A 12,561-nucleotide genomic window follows, 5' to 3' on the forward strand; every position below is an offset into this window, starting at 1 on the left:
CATCGATTTCAGAGCAGTGCACCGTGGGTAGCTGTTCCTCAGCTATCCATAGTTCCCACTTCCGTGTGAGAGCACAGTGCCTGATGGGGCAGAAAACATTGCCCGGTGGTGCTGGGTACAGCCTCACCCCTCCCTTTGTGAAGCAGCAGACAACCTTTGGCGCCTTTTCGAGGAGGCATTGAGCAAACGCCATAGCACAGCATCTTTCCTTTTTTTTCACGTGGTGGGGGGGGAAATAAACTGAGGAGCTGTTCCCTGACCACGCCAGACACTGTGTTTGAACCTACAGACATTGGGAGCTCAGCCAAGAATGCAATAATTTCAGAGACTGCTGGGACTGTGGGATAGCTGGAGTCCTCAGTACCCCCTCCCCTTCCTGAGCGTCCATTTGAGTCTCTGGCTTCCCGTTACGCTTGTCACGCAGCGCTGTGTATCCTGGGTTTTTTATTCAAACGCTTTGGCATTTCGTGTTCTGTAACGGAGCTGGATACAACGATTTGTCTCCCCATACAGCGATCAGACCTAGTATCTTCCCGTACGGTCTATGCTGGAGCTCTTTTCGATTTCAGACTGCATCGCCAGCCGTGCTGATCAGAGCTCCACGCTGGCAAGCAGGAAATGTAATTCAAAAGTTCGCGGCTTTTCTGTTACCTGCCCGCTGCATCCGAGTTCAGATTGCTGTCCAGAGCGGTCAGTGCTGCACTCTGGGTGCCGCCCGGAGGCCAATAACGTCGATTTCGCCCACACGAACCCTAATCCGAGTTATCACTATCGAATTAGCCGTACTCCCTCGTTTGGAGAGTTCCGAAATCGATTTAAGAGCCGTTTAACTCGTATAATGACACGTCGTGTGAACGGATACAGCGTTAAATCGGATATTGGCATTAACCGATTTAAAGTCGCAGTGTAGACCTGGCCAAAGACACTATTAATGCCTTAAAGAGCTTACAGTCTAATTAGGATGAGATGTGACAAGGAATGGAAAACATGACTGGAAGAGGGAAGGAGGGTTCAGTAATCATCTCCATATTTTCACACATCTGTAAGAAGGAACTGAGGAGCGGGCGGGCCGGCAGGGGTATATATCACCCGCCATGGCGGCGCCACTCTAGGGGGCGGCCTGCCGGCCCTCTGGAGTTGCTAGGGTAAAAGTTCTCCGACGAACGTGCACGCGCGGCGCGTACACCTACTGGAATGGATATGAGCAAGCACTCGAAGAAGAATGTCCAGATTTCCACACCCACCTAAAAAGTTTGGCCAGACCACAGCTCTTCCTGGTTCTCAAATGCCCTAAGAGACTCAACTGCTGATGACAAAACACACTTGATGGCATGGAAAAGCTACAGCACAAGGAGTTTAATTCTTTCAGCCCAGCACCAAAAACTATGGCTTGGGGCAGAGATGCTCTCTCACCAGTTATAGGGGTTGCCATATTGCTGTAAAACTATTCCAGACTATAAGCAGCTGGCAAACCCAAACAGCCTTCAATTTTATTCCAGTATCCAGCACACTCCACAGGGAGTTAGCAGACTTTTTCCTCAGTGAGGATTAAGCATACCTGCAATGGAATTTAGAGCCTCAGAGATGAAGACAAAGCAAACAGTGCTCCAGGCTCCTGTAATGTCTTAAGTCCAGTCACACAAAAGGAATTCTTGGATACATAATTGGAATTTTGAGCCGCCGCCTGTCAGTCTACAAAATGCAAGTGACACACACACACACACAAACACACTGCTCTCTCTTTTTCTTGGAAGTGGGGAGAGAAGCATGAGAACAGGAGATAAGGAAATTCCCAGCAATCTTACCTGCGCCTGTGTAACCCACACACCTTCTGGGTGTGGTGTTGTGTCCCATTTAGTGGCACCAAGCCCCCCTTAGAGAGAATTAAATGAGTCTGCTCTACAGCTTTAGCTAACAGTCAGGTGGCTTTTAACTCATGCAGCAGAGGCTCATGCACTACGCTCTAGAGGTCCCTGGTTCAATCCTGCCTGCCAACAACCAGAGTCCGTCAGCGTTTCAAGTGGGAAGTCTCTCAAGCTCAGGACGTGCTTCCTCAGTTAGGGGAACTATGTAACCCACACACCTTCTGGGTGTGATATTCTGTCCCAGCTAGTGGCACTGAGACTACTTAGAGAAAATTAAATAATCTGCTCTACTGCGTTAGCTAATAGGCAGTTGGCTTTTTGCTCATGCACTAAGTTCCAAAGGCTCTGGTTCAATCCCGCCCACCGACAACTGGGGTCTGTCGGCATTACATCGGCAAAGACAAAAAGAAAGGGAAACTAAAGTCTACAGGTAGTCACTGATATGAAGGCCGATTTTTATCTAACACTGGTGTTAACTGGGAATAACTCCAATAAAGTTAGTGGAGGTTAGTTACACTGATGTAAAATGAATGCCGTTAAGAAGAGATTCATGCTCATTGAATCTATTATTTTGTAAGGTACATGACTTTACAGTGATGAGCACAGTACAAATTAAGGGTCAGACAGATTTTGGCATTTGTGAATAAGGTGTGCAAGAGATGAAGAAGGAAAGAGAAGAGTGAATGCAATGACCACATGCATTAGCTTTTCACCTCCCGAAATCTGAAGGCAAAAATCTTTGTAGGAAACAAGTGAAAATACATCTGATAGTATCAGCTCAATCTCTAGTGGATATTTATCGGCATCACGAAACCAAACACCACAAGTCATTTGTTAGTCAGTCTGGGAGAGACTTAGGACTGAATAAGCAATTACCCTTTCAAGTTGAGGAAGCAACAACATAGCTAAAGACTGGAACAAAAAGGGTCAGGAAGTGCAATACACCAAATGTTTCTGTTTGCCCTAAATTATCAAAAGCCAAAAGACACAACAAGCAGCAAATGCTGGTTATAGACAGAAAGGGAATGTTAGAGTTAACAAGTTTTGGCACAGCTCTGAGAAGACACCTGCAGGCCCCCCGCTAATCTGACTAATCCATGTTATTAGTCCTTCACTTTTTCCTCCAAGTTCCCCCAAAACAGGGTTTAAATTACACAGAAGTGTGCCAGACAGCCGCATCTTTAATAATAAATAAGTGTTTATCCATGTACTATTTCTGCCTTCTGTGTACTGCACTGACCTTGGTGGCACTCACCTTGAGCATATATTTTACACATGCAAAACTCTGAATAATTGCATCTCAGTTTGGAGATGCAACAGTGAAATGAACAAACTCTCACACAAAATATGCATTTTGTTTGATAAATAAATAGCTTTTCCAGTTACAAAATAAACCCTAGTGAATAGGGCACTTAAAATATAGTCCTACGAGAAACAAGTAATTCCTTACATAAAACCACCAATCAGCTGTTCTCATGTGTTTTCTGGTATTGCTTAAAGGAACATAGCAGCCTAATAGACTGAGTCTGTGAGGCATAGTTATACAACAGCCAAAGCCCCTGTAAAAGCATTTGTTTTGCCCCTATTGTTCCTTAAAAACAAACAAAAACACTAGAAGCATAAGATAAGGCAAGCATTTTCCTGTGATAGAAAGCCTCAAGTTATATAACATTTACCCCTGGAAAATAGATGCCTCCTCTTCCTTCCCCAGATAAACATGCACAGCAATTTCCCCAGGTTCATTACAAAGATAACTCATGAATGCAACTCCTTTATTGAAGGAGTCCCGAAACAACTCTTTTGCACACAGAATTCTTGGCTTCACAACATGCTTCAAGGAATCAGCTATATGTGGGTGAAACGTTGTTTGTTAGAGGGTCTTTTTCTAACATAGAATAATAATTCTACATTCCTGGTACAGTCAGTCAGTCTTCTTCTCTTCCCCTATTATGGAAGAGAATGGAATTTAAACTGCTAAAATTTGACTGAATTTTGTTCCTTCTCCTCAGCAATAAGCTGTGACCATACAGATTTAGTTAAAAAATAACCCCCCTTTCCAAGCTTTCCTACTAAATCACAACATGCATTAGGCAAGTAATTGGATTACAGGAAGCATTAACACTAGCAATTGCCCTTTCAAGTTGAGGAACCAACATAGTTAAAGGCTGGAACAAAAAAGGTCAACAAGTGCAATACACCAAATGTTTCTGTTTGCCCTAAATGATCAAAACCCAAAAGACCCAACAAGCAGCAATGCTGGTTATAGATGGAAAGGGAATGCCATAAATGCATTCAAAACAAACCAAATCCTTTTCAAATGTCATTAACGCAGAAATTCATTTAGCATTAAAATCACAGGAGAAAACTCAGATGTGAAAAATCCTGCAAATAGCAGATGTCTGATTGAATTCCAACAGGCACTTTGCAATGGAAGTGCTGCCCAATGGCGGAAGGCATCCGTCAGGAAAATTCTTACAGTATGATTAAGCTTATTTGGATGTTGAATCTTTCAGCACTTCTACAGAAAGAGATATACTGTTCTGACTACCTCATGCTGAAAGACAATACTAAAATAACAGTCTGAGACACCCACAGAAAGCTTAGTGAAGGCTGTCTTAGCAAAGGCTGCTCAAATCACACTGTTGTGCCTAGAGCACAAATGGTTCTCGGTCAGAACAGAAGGTCTCTGAACAGTGGTAGATTCTTCATAGCACAAATGTGGCAGCAAGGCTCTGGACTAAGGTCTCTTAATGTACATTTAATAGGACAGTTATATAAGAACTGTCAACTGAAAACCTGTGTTATTCAGGTTTTGAAGTGACTAGGAGGCCATCCATTTGAAAGCATAGGGTTCCCTCCAATCATTCTGTGTGGTCTCTCCATCCTGATGTGAGACTTGTGCGTCTCCCAGAATTCATACAAGCTCCCCGTAAGGTTCTATTACCTTTTAAGATGAATGGTACTATACATACCATGCATACGGGGCTTAATTTGCTTACACCTGCATAGGCAGCTGTATCCATGTGGGGGATTCACCTTCAGAGGATGACAAGCAGAGCTGCCAGGCATCTGCTAATTTGGGGGCAGGGGAGGGGAGAGAAGCCTTAATTCACAGGTAGACTTTTTAATGGGAAACCTGCTGGCTGAGGACACACTGAAACAATTATCCATCAGCAGACCAGCTACCTGGTCTTCCTACCTTCCTACCAGCATCACTCCCTATTGGAACTGCACTAACCGCTGACATTCCTCCAGTGAAGTGAAGTTGTCAGCACTTGGAACTGCTCAAGCCCACTTCTATATGCAACTGGCATAACACCAGGCTGACTCTTGTCCACTGCGTATGTTACACACCTAGCACCAAACTGTAGTTGCATAGGATGCAAATCAGCACAGAAGACGGCCCTTAAATGCTAATTCTCTGGAAATATATTAATAGCAATTGATAGTTAAAATCTAAAACTTTTCATAAATCCAGATTAGCCCCTTCTGTTTCTCTTCTTCATCTTCTGTGATTCTAGCAGCTACCTGCATTCCATTTACCTCAACTAAATATGCACAAATACTTGGTACATTCATTAGCAAAACAACCCATATGCACCTGGAATGTCTAGCAGGAGTCCAATAGCCAAGGCCTAGCCAGGAATCTTCATTTTGAAACATTCTCTGTGCTAAGATGCCAACACGCTGTACAAAAACGCTTGTGTTTTTTAATCTAGAATCTTTCATAAAAGAATATTGCAAAACAATTTACAGAATTAGTCATATACTGGTTGTTACCATTAGTTATATAATTATAGCTGAAGCTTATTAATTCACACTAATGACCAGGAGACCCACTGTGAATTGCTGAATTTTGTAAATTAGATAATAAAGAGAAAATCTAGTCGCTTCCTCCTTGGTCAGACAGGGGGATCTATGTCCTAGGTCTCATTCGGTTCAACTGTATGAGGGGTATGGGGCAGAACGGTGGTAACTCCTGCTGCCTGCTGGTAGCTCCTGCAATGTGTGCAGCCCCTGTGTATGCCACGGAGAACAGCTCCAGAAAGAGTATTTCCACACCTAATATGTAGCAGGAGGGGAGGACTGGGGTGAACCTGGTGGATCAGTGACTACATGGTTCCACTAGTTGTATGGCAGAGAGCAGCAGCTTAGGGACTATTCCATCCTGTGATAGTCACTGAGTTGTTTCATTGGCACTTTGCTATCAAAGGGTACGTCTACAGTACGAAATTAATTTGAACTTATTCTATTCGAATTTTCAGAAGCGATTTTATACATTCAGTGTTGTGTATCCCCACTAAAGCTTGTGAATTCGGTGGAGTGTGTCCACAGTACTGAGGCTAGCATCGAATGTCGGAGCGGTGCACTGTGGGATGCTATCCCGTAGTTCCTGCAGTCCTCACTGCCCACTGGAATTGTGGGTTAAGCTCCCAGTGCATGATGGGGCAAAAACATTCTCACGGGTGTTTCTGGGTGTTTGCCGTCACTTGCTCCTCCCTCCGTGAAAGCTACAGCAGATGCCATACTGCCAGCAGACGATGCAGTATGGTGCACCGCCTGTCTCCTGGTACTACATTAAGAAGGAAGGTACTGTACACTTGGGGTCAGGCTTGGGTTAGGAGGGATTACAAGTATTGGTTACAAGGTTCATAAGATATATATACATAGTACATAACCAGCATAGACTCAGATTGGGGTGCAGAAGTTTTTAAAATGAATCCACCTTGCATGTCCTCTTGTCTTTCTATCTACTCTTTTATCTAACCATTTCCTGCCCTTTTTTGGCTGCCGTGAACCAAGCAGCACAGCTTCCGCCGCAAAGTCTGCTTTCCCACTCTTGCATCGCTAGCTAATTTTTCCATGTTGTCTGTCCTGGGCTCGCATGCAAGCTACAGAAGGCAACAATTCTCTGGCATTTGTCGGCCATCGTGAACTGAGCCACACAGCTTCCACCGCTTTTTCCATGTTGTCTGTCCTGGGCTCCCACAGAAGCTACAGATGGCAACAATTCTCCCCATTTTTCGGCCATCGTGAACTGAGACGCACAATTTCCGCCGCTTTTTCCATGTTGTCGGTCTTGGGCTCCTGTGGAAGCTACAGACAACAATAATTCCCCGCCGTTTTTTGGCCATTGTGACCCGAGCTTCACTGCTTCCGCCACAAACTCTGCTCTCCTGCTCTTGCAGCTCTAGCAAGCTTCTCGACTCCATGAAAGCTACAGAAGACAAACCATTTACTGCCTTTTATTGGCCATCTTGAACCAAACAGGCCTCCTACGTTTCATGCCCTTTTTTCAAGATTACTCATGCAGGCACCATAGCGCAGCAATCATAGAGCCCGCTCATATCTCTGCTGCAGTTTTGACCATTTTAAATACCTTGCGCATTATCCAGCAGTATGTGCAGTACCTGCAAAACTGGGCAAGGAAGCGACGACAGTGCAATTACTATACTGATGAGGACATGGACACAGATGTTCCTAGAAGCATAGCATGTGGCAATTGGAAGATCATAGTGGCACTGGGCCAGGTTCATGCCATGGAACACTGATTCTGGGCCTGGAAAATAAGCACAGATTGGTGGGACCGCATAGTGTTGCGGGTCTGGGATGATTCCCAGTGGCTGCGAAACTTTCGCAGGGCCACTTTCATGGAACTTTGTGACTTGCTGTCCCCTGCCCTGAAGTGCAAAGACACCAGAATGAGAGCAGCCCTCAAAGTTGAGAAGCGAGTGGCCATAGCACTGTGGAATCTTACAATGCCCGACAGCTACCGGTCAGTCGGGAATCAGTTTGGAATGGGCAAATCTACTGTGGGGGCTGCAGTGCTGCAAGTAGCCAACACAATCATTGGCCAGCTGCTATCAAGGGCAGTGACTTTGGGAAATGTGCAGACCATTGTGGAGGGCTTTAATGTGCTGAGGTTTCCTAACTGCGGCGGGGTGATAGATGGAACACATATCCCTATCTTGGCCCTGGCACACCGAGGTGGCCAGTACATAAACAACAAGGGGTACTTTTTCATGGTGCTGCAAGCACTGGTGGATCACAAGGGATATTTCACCAACATCAACGTGGGATGGCTAGGACAAGTGCATGACACTTGCATCTTCAGGAACTCTTTGAACAGCTGCAGGAAGGGATTTACTTCCCAGACCAGCAAATTACTGTTGGGGATGTTGAAATGCCAATAGTTATCCTCGGGGACCCATCTTACCACTTAATGCCATGGCTCATGAAGCCATACACAGGCACTCTGGACAGTAGTAAGGAGCAGCTCAACTATAGGCTGAGCCGGTGCAGAATGGTGGTAGAATGTGCTTTTGGACGTTTGAAAGCGCGCTGGTGCAGTTTACTGATTCGGTTAGATCTCAGCACAACCAATATTCCAATTGTAATTGCTGCTTGTTGTGTGCTCCACAATACATGTGAGAGTAAGGGGGAGACATTTATGGTGCGGTGGGAGGTTGAGGCAACTCACCTTGTGGCCAATTTCGCACAGCCAGACAACAGGGCAATTAGAAGAGCGCAGCAGGGCGCGCTGTGCATCAGAGAAGCTTTGAAAGCCAGTTTCATGACTGGCCAGGGTATGGTGTGACAGTTGTGTTTGTTTCTCTTCAAGTTACCTGCACCCATATATATGAAAGGAAATAAAGTCAAAATTGTTTAAAAACTGTTCTTTATTATTTGTTGCACAACACATTGAGAAAAGTCTGAAGGTAGAACAGGGGAGGGAGGGTATTGGGTTAGGGAGGTGGAGGAGGAGGGAAGGACAAATCCAGAAACCAAATCAAAAGTTTGCATATGCCAGCTTTCCGCTGCTTGGGCAATCCTCTGGGGTTGAGCGTGTGGGTCCCCGTAGCCTCCCTCCTCGTGTTCTTGGGTGTCTGGGTGAGGAGGCTATGGAAGTTGGGGAGGAGGGAGGGCAGTTATACAGGGGCTGCAGCAGCAGTCTGTGGTCTTGCTGCCTTTCCTGCATTAGATCCATCGTACAGCGGAGCATGTCAGTTGGCTCCCCCATGAGCTTGACCATAGCATCCTGCCTGCTCTCATTGCACGCATCCCTCCTCTCTTCGTGTTCCTGTCATGCTTTACAGGACTCTGTAATTGTTTGCTTCCATGCATTCAGCTGGGCCCTATCAGTGCGGGAGGACTGCATGAGCTCAGTGAACATGTCGTCCTGAGTTCATTTTTTCTGCCTTCTAATCTGGACCAGCCTCTGGGACAGAAACATTTGCACCTGCGGGAGGAGAATAAGGGAGGGTAGTATTTTAAAACATACATTTCAGAGAACAAAGGGGACATTTTGGTGTGAGTAAGCCATCACACACGGCCGGGCAACAGAATTCAGCTTTCAGACAGACCAGGACATGCGGAGTTCTGCTTCTTCTACATTCATTTCAGTGCTTTCAAACTGCCTAAATGGTTGCACCAGCCCTGGGTCCAGCAAACTAGGCAGCTGCCTAGGGCGTCTAGTGGTTGGGGAGCGCCTAAAAGCCTGCTCAGGCAAGGAGGTGGGTGAGCAGATGGGCGCGGGGAGGGCTGCCCACAGTAACGGGGGGGGGCACATAGGGGAATCGCTCCCTGCCCCAGATCACCTCCACTCTGCCTCCTCCGCTGAGCACACAGGCCCCGCTCTAAGTCTCCTCCAACTGGTGCCGCAAGCCTAGCAGGGTAGGAGAATTAGAGCGACACCAGCGTGCTCAGTGGAGGAGGCGGAGCCGAGGTGAGCTGGGGCAGGCTCCCCGGGCATGGTTAGCTGCTGTGTGTGTGGAGGGGCAGGAATCTCCTCGGGCGGGGTTAGCTGTGGCAGGGGGGTGGTGTGAGGGGGGGAGTCTCCCCAGGCAAGGTTAGCTGCCATGGCGGGAGGGTCTCCCTGGGTGGGGTTAGCTGCTGCGGCGGGAGGGTCTCCACAGGTGGGGTTAGCTGCAGAGGGGAGCAGCTGCTGCAGGGGGGGCTCCCCAGGTAGGGGGCTTGGGTAGCTGCCGTGGGGGCAGGGTTAGCAGGGGGGGGGTACAAGGTGGAAGTTTCGACCAGGGTGCGAAACTTCCTTGCACCGGCCCTGGCTGGGCCCCCTTTCCCATAGCAAGCAATGCCTGGTGGGTTTGCCATAAAGGAGAGCCTGTGGGCTCTCTGGGATGATCACTTCACACAACACATCCCCTCTGCCCCCCACCGCATGGCTCCGATCAGGCTCTCACTCACCAGAAGTACCTTCTCCAGGGTCATGGTCCGGGAGCCCACCTTGAAAGTTGTGGGAGGCTATTGGCTCTAGCGTTAAGAATAGTTCCTGGCTAGAGGGGAAAATGGATCCCCACTTGCCGCCTGTCCACTGTCCTCCTCCTCCTCCTCTTTGTCCTCCAATGACTCTTCCTCCTCGCTCTGTGCAACTTCCCCCTTGCACGTGTCCACAGACAGTGGTGGGGTAGTGGTGGCGTCACCCCCATAATTGCATGCAGCTCACGGTAGAAGTGGAATGTATGGAGCTGTGACCCAGAATGCCCATTCGCCTCCCTGGGTTTTTGGTACGCTTGCCTGAGCTCCTTGATTTTTGTACGACACTGCTCTGTGTTCCTGGAGTAGCCTGTTTCTGTCATGGCCCTGGAGACTTTAGTGTACGTATTTGCGTTCTTTTTTTTGGAATGTAGTTCTGCCATAACAGATTCATCTCCCCAACATGCGATGAGAACCAGTACCTCCCGTTCAGACCATGCTGGAGCTCGTCTGTGAATCCAGGACTGCGTGATCTCCTGTGAAGGTGGACTCTGCATGATGGCCTGTGATGGTGGACTGTGCGGATGGTCACCTGTGCTGATGGTGACCAAACAGAAAATGAAATTCAAAAGTTCCTGGGGCTTTTCCTGCCCACTTGGCTAGTGCATCAGAGTTGAAAGTGTTGTCCAGAGCGGTCACAAGGGAGCATTTGGGATAGCTCCCCGAGGCCAATAACGTCGAATTGCATCCACAATACCTTTAACCTGGGATTGTGATCTCGATTTAAGCGCTACTCCACTTGCCGAGGTGGAGTACAGAAATTGGATTAAAGAGCCCTTTAAATCGGAAAAAAATGGTTTGGTTGTGTGGACGGAATCATTTTTTTTTTCTTCGAATTAACTTGGCTATTTCCAAAATAACAGACTAGTGTAGACCAGGCCTAAGGCTTCTTTCTCCCCAGCCTAGCTCCATGGAAATCCCCAGCAGATGGCTCAGTAATCCAGAGAAAAAGATTGCTAACTTGCCACTGATAAAAGTTTTCCACAGCTCCTATTACCTTGCCAGGGGAAGGAGTTTCTTTTTAGCTCTCCTGGTAAAGCTGCTGCCTGTCAAAGGTTGTATGCTTGGGTCTCCAATTAAGCAATGCATGCTGCTTCATCTACAAGACAGAGGACTACTCCAGTTAAATGCTACTCAGGAGTTCCTGACTGCCACACAGGAGACATGAGAGTTCTAAAATAGTTGCTTTACCATAATTACGGAATTATGCAACACATCATAGAAGTCATGGAAAAGACCTGTTAGATCATCAGTCTATCTCCCTGACTATGAAGGATTATTCCCTAGAGTACATTTCTAGTGCTTTTTTCACGTTAATTTTAAAACCCATCCAACAATGAGGGTTCTACAACTTTGCGTGCCAGTGCAACTTCAAAGAGAGAAGCACAGAGAAAGATATTCAAGACACCTGAAGCAAAGACACGTTCCCTAACTAACTAGGGACAAATTCTACCTTTCTGGTTATCTGCCAATCACACACATCATGGCAGGACTTACTGAATGGGAGTGTCACAGAGTGCTCTCTCAGCTACCTGGTAGGTTGTGCTGCCTAGCCTATTTCTATTGCCTCACAGTCATTACTATGCCAAGGATGTTCTCCTTTCCCCAGGTGTATTTTTTGTTCCTCCACTCTTTTACCCACAGAACGTAACAGGCATCTCAGAGTGGGAGCATTCCACACAGCCTCCCTCTTCAATACAGCTAACAGTCTGAGCTCCTCCTAGCTTCCTGTTGTAACTACCGGCACTTATATCTTCCCAATTACATCATTAGCCCAGTAATTACCACTCCAGTGCTTATAACGTCCCAACAGAAAGTGCTCGTTAATGTTGCAGCAAGGTCATTGATCAGGGTGCTGATGCTACTACTGTGTCACAGGGAGTTTTACTTGAATGAGGAGGCCAAAGTGAGGACTGCAAGTGGCATAGCTCATGCAGTAGAAATATGAACTTTGGATACCTGTAATCGGGTGGTTACCCCACTCCTGGGATAAAAGGATGAGAGCAGCTGAGGGAGGCCGGCTGAGTAGCTGGCTAGAGCTGGCCCTGATAAGAGGGCTGTGAGTAGCAGGACCTAGCTGCCTGGGAGAGAGAGAGGGTACCTTTGACAGAGCAGTGCTGGGGAAAGGGCAGGCTGAGCTGGGGAGTTCAGGCCTTGCTAGCTTCCAGGCTCAGGCCTGGCAGGAAGGCCTAAGGAGGTACTGGGGCTGCAGGGAAAGGCAGCAGATCTAAACCCTTAGCCAATGATGATTGGTCATTGCAGACTGCAATTTGCCCCCGAGTAAAGGGGCTAGATGAAGACTAACAGTATGGGGGGGTTGGGGTTCCCCTGAGGAAGGGAGACCCACAGTGTGTGGGGCACTGCTGTGGAGCAGTACCCCAAGGTAAGGGACATTGGGGTCTGGGAGGGACATGGGGCCAGA

At 47.3% G+C, this 12,561-nt stretch overlaps 1 protein-coding gene across 3 annotated transcripts in view; it reads right to left on the reverse strand.

The window, feature by feature from the left end:
- The window catches only part of PTPRR (protein tyrosine phosphatase receptor type R), a 231,716-nt gene that overhangs the window by 200,964 nt on the left and 18,191 nt on the right, over positions 1 to 12,561 (reverse strand). The gene's annotated exons all lie outside the window — the stretch shown is intronic.

The sequence above is a fragment of the Chelonoidis abingdonii genome, chromosome 1 (assembly GCF_003597395.2).
Source record: "Chelonoidis abingdonii isolate Lonesome George chromosome 1, CheloAbing_2.0, whole genome shotgun sequence".
Lineage (NCBI taxonomy): Eukaryota > Metazoa > Chordata > Testudines > Testudinidae > Chelonoidis > Chelonoidis abingdonii.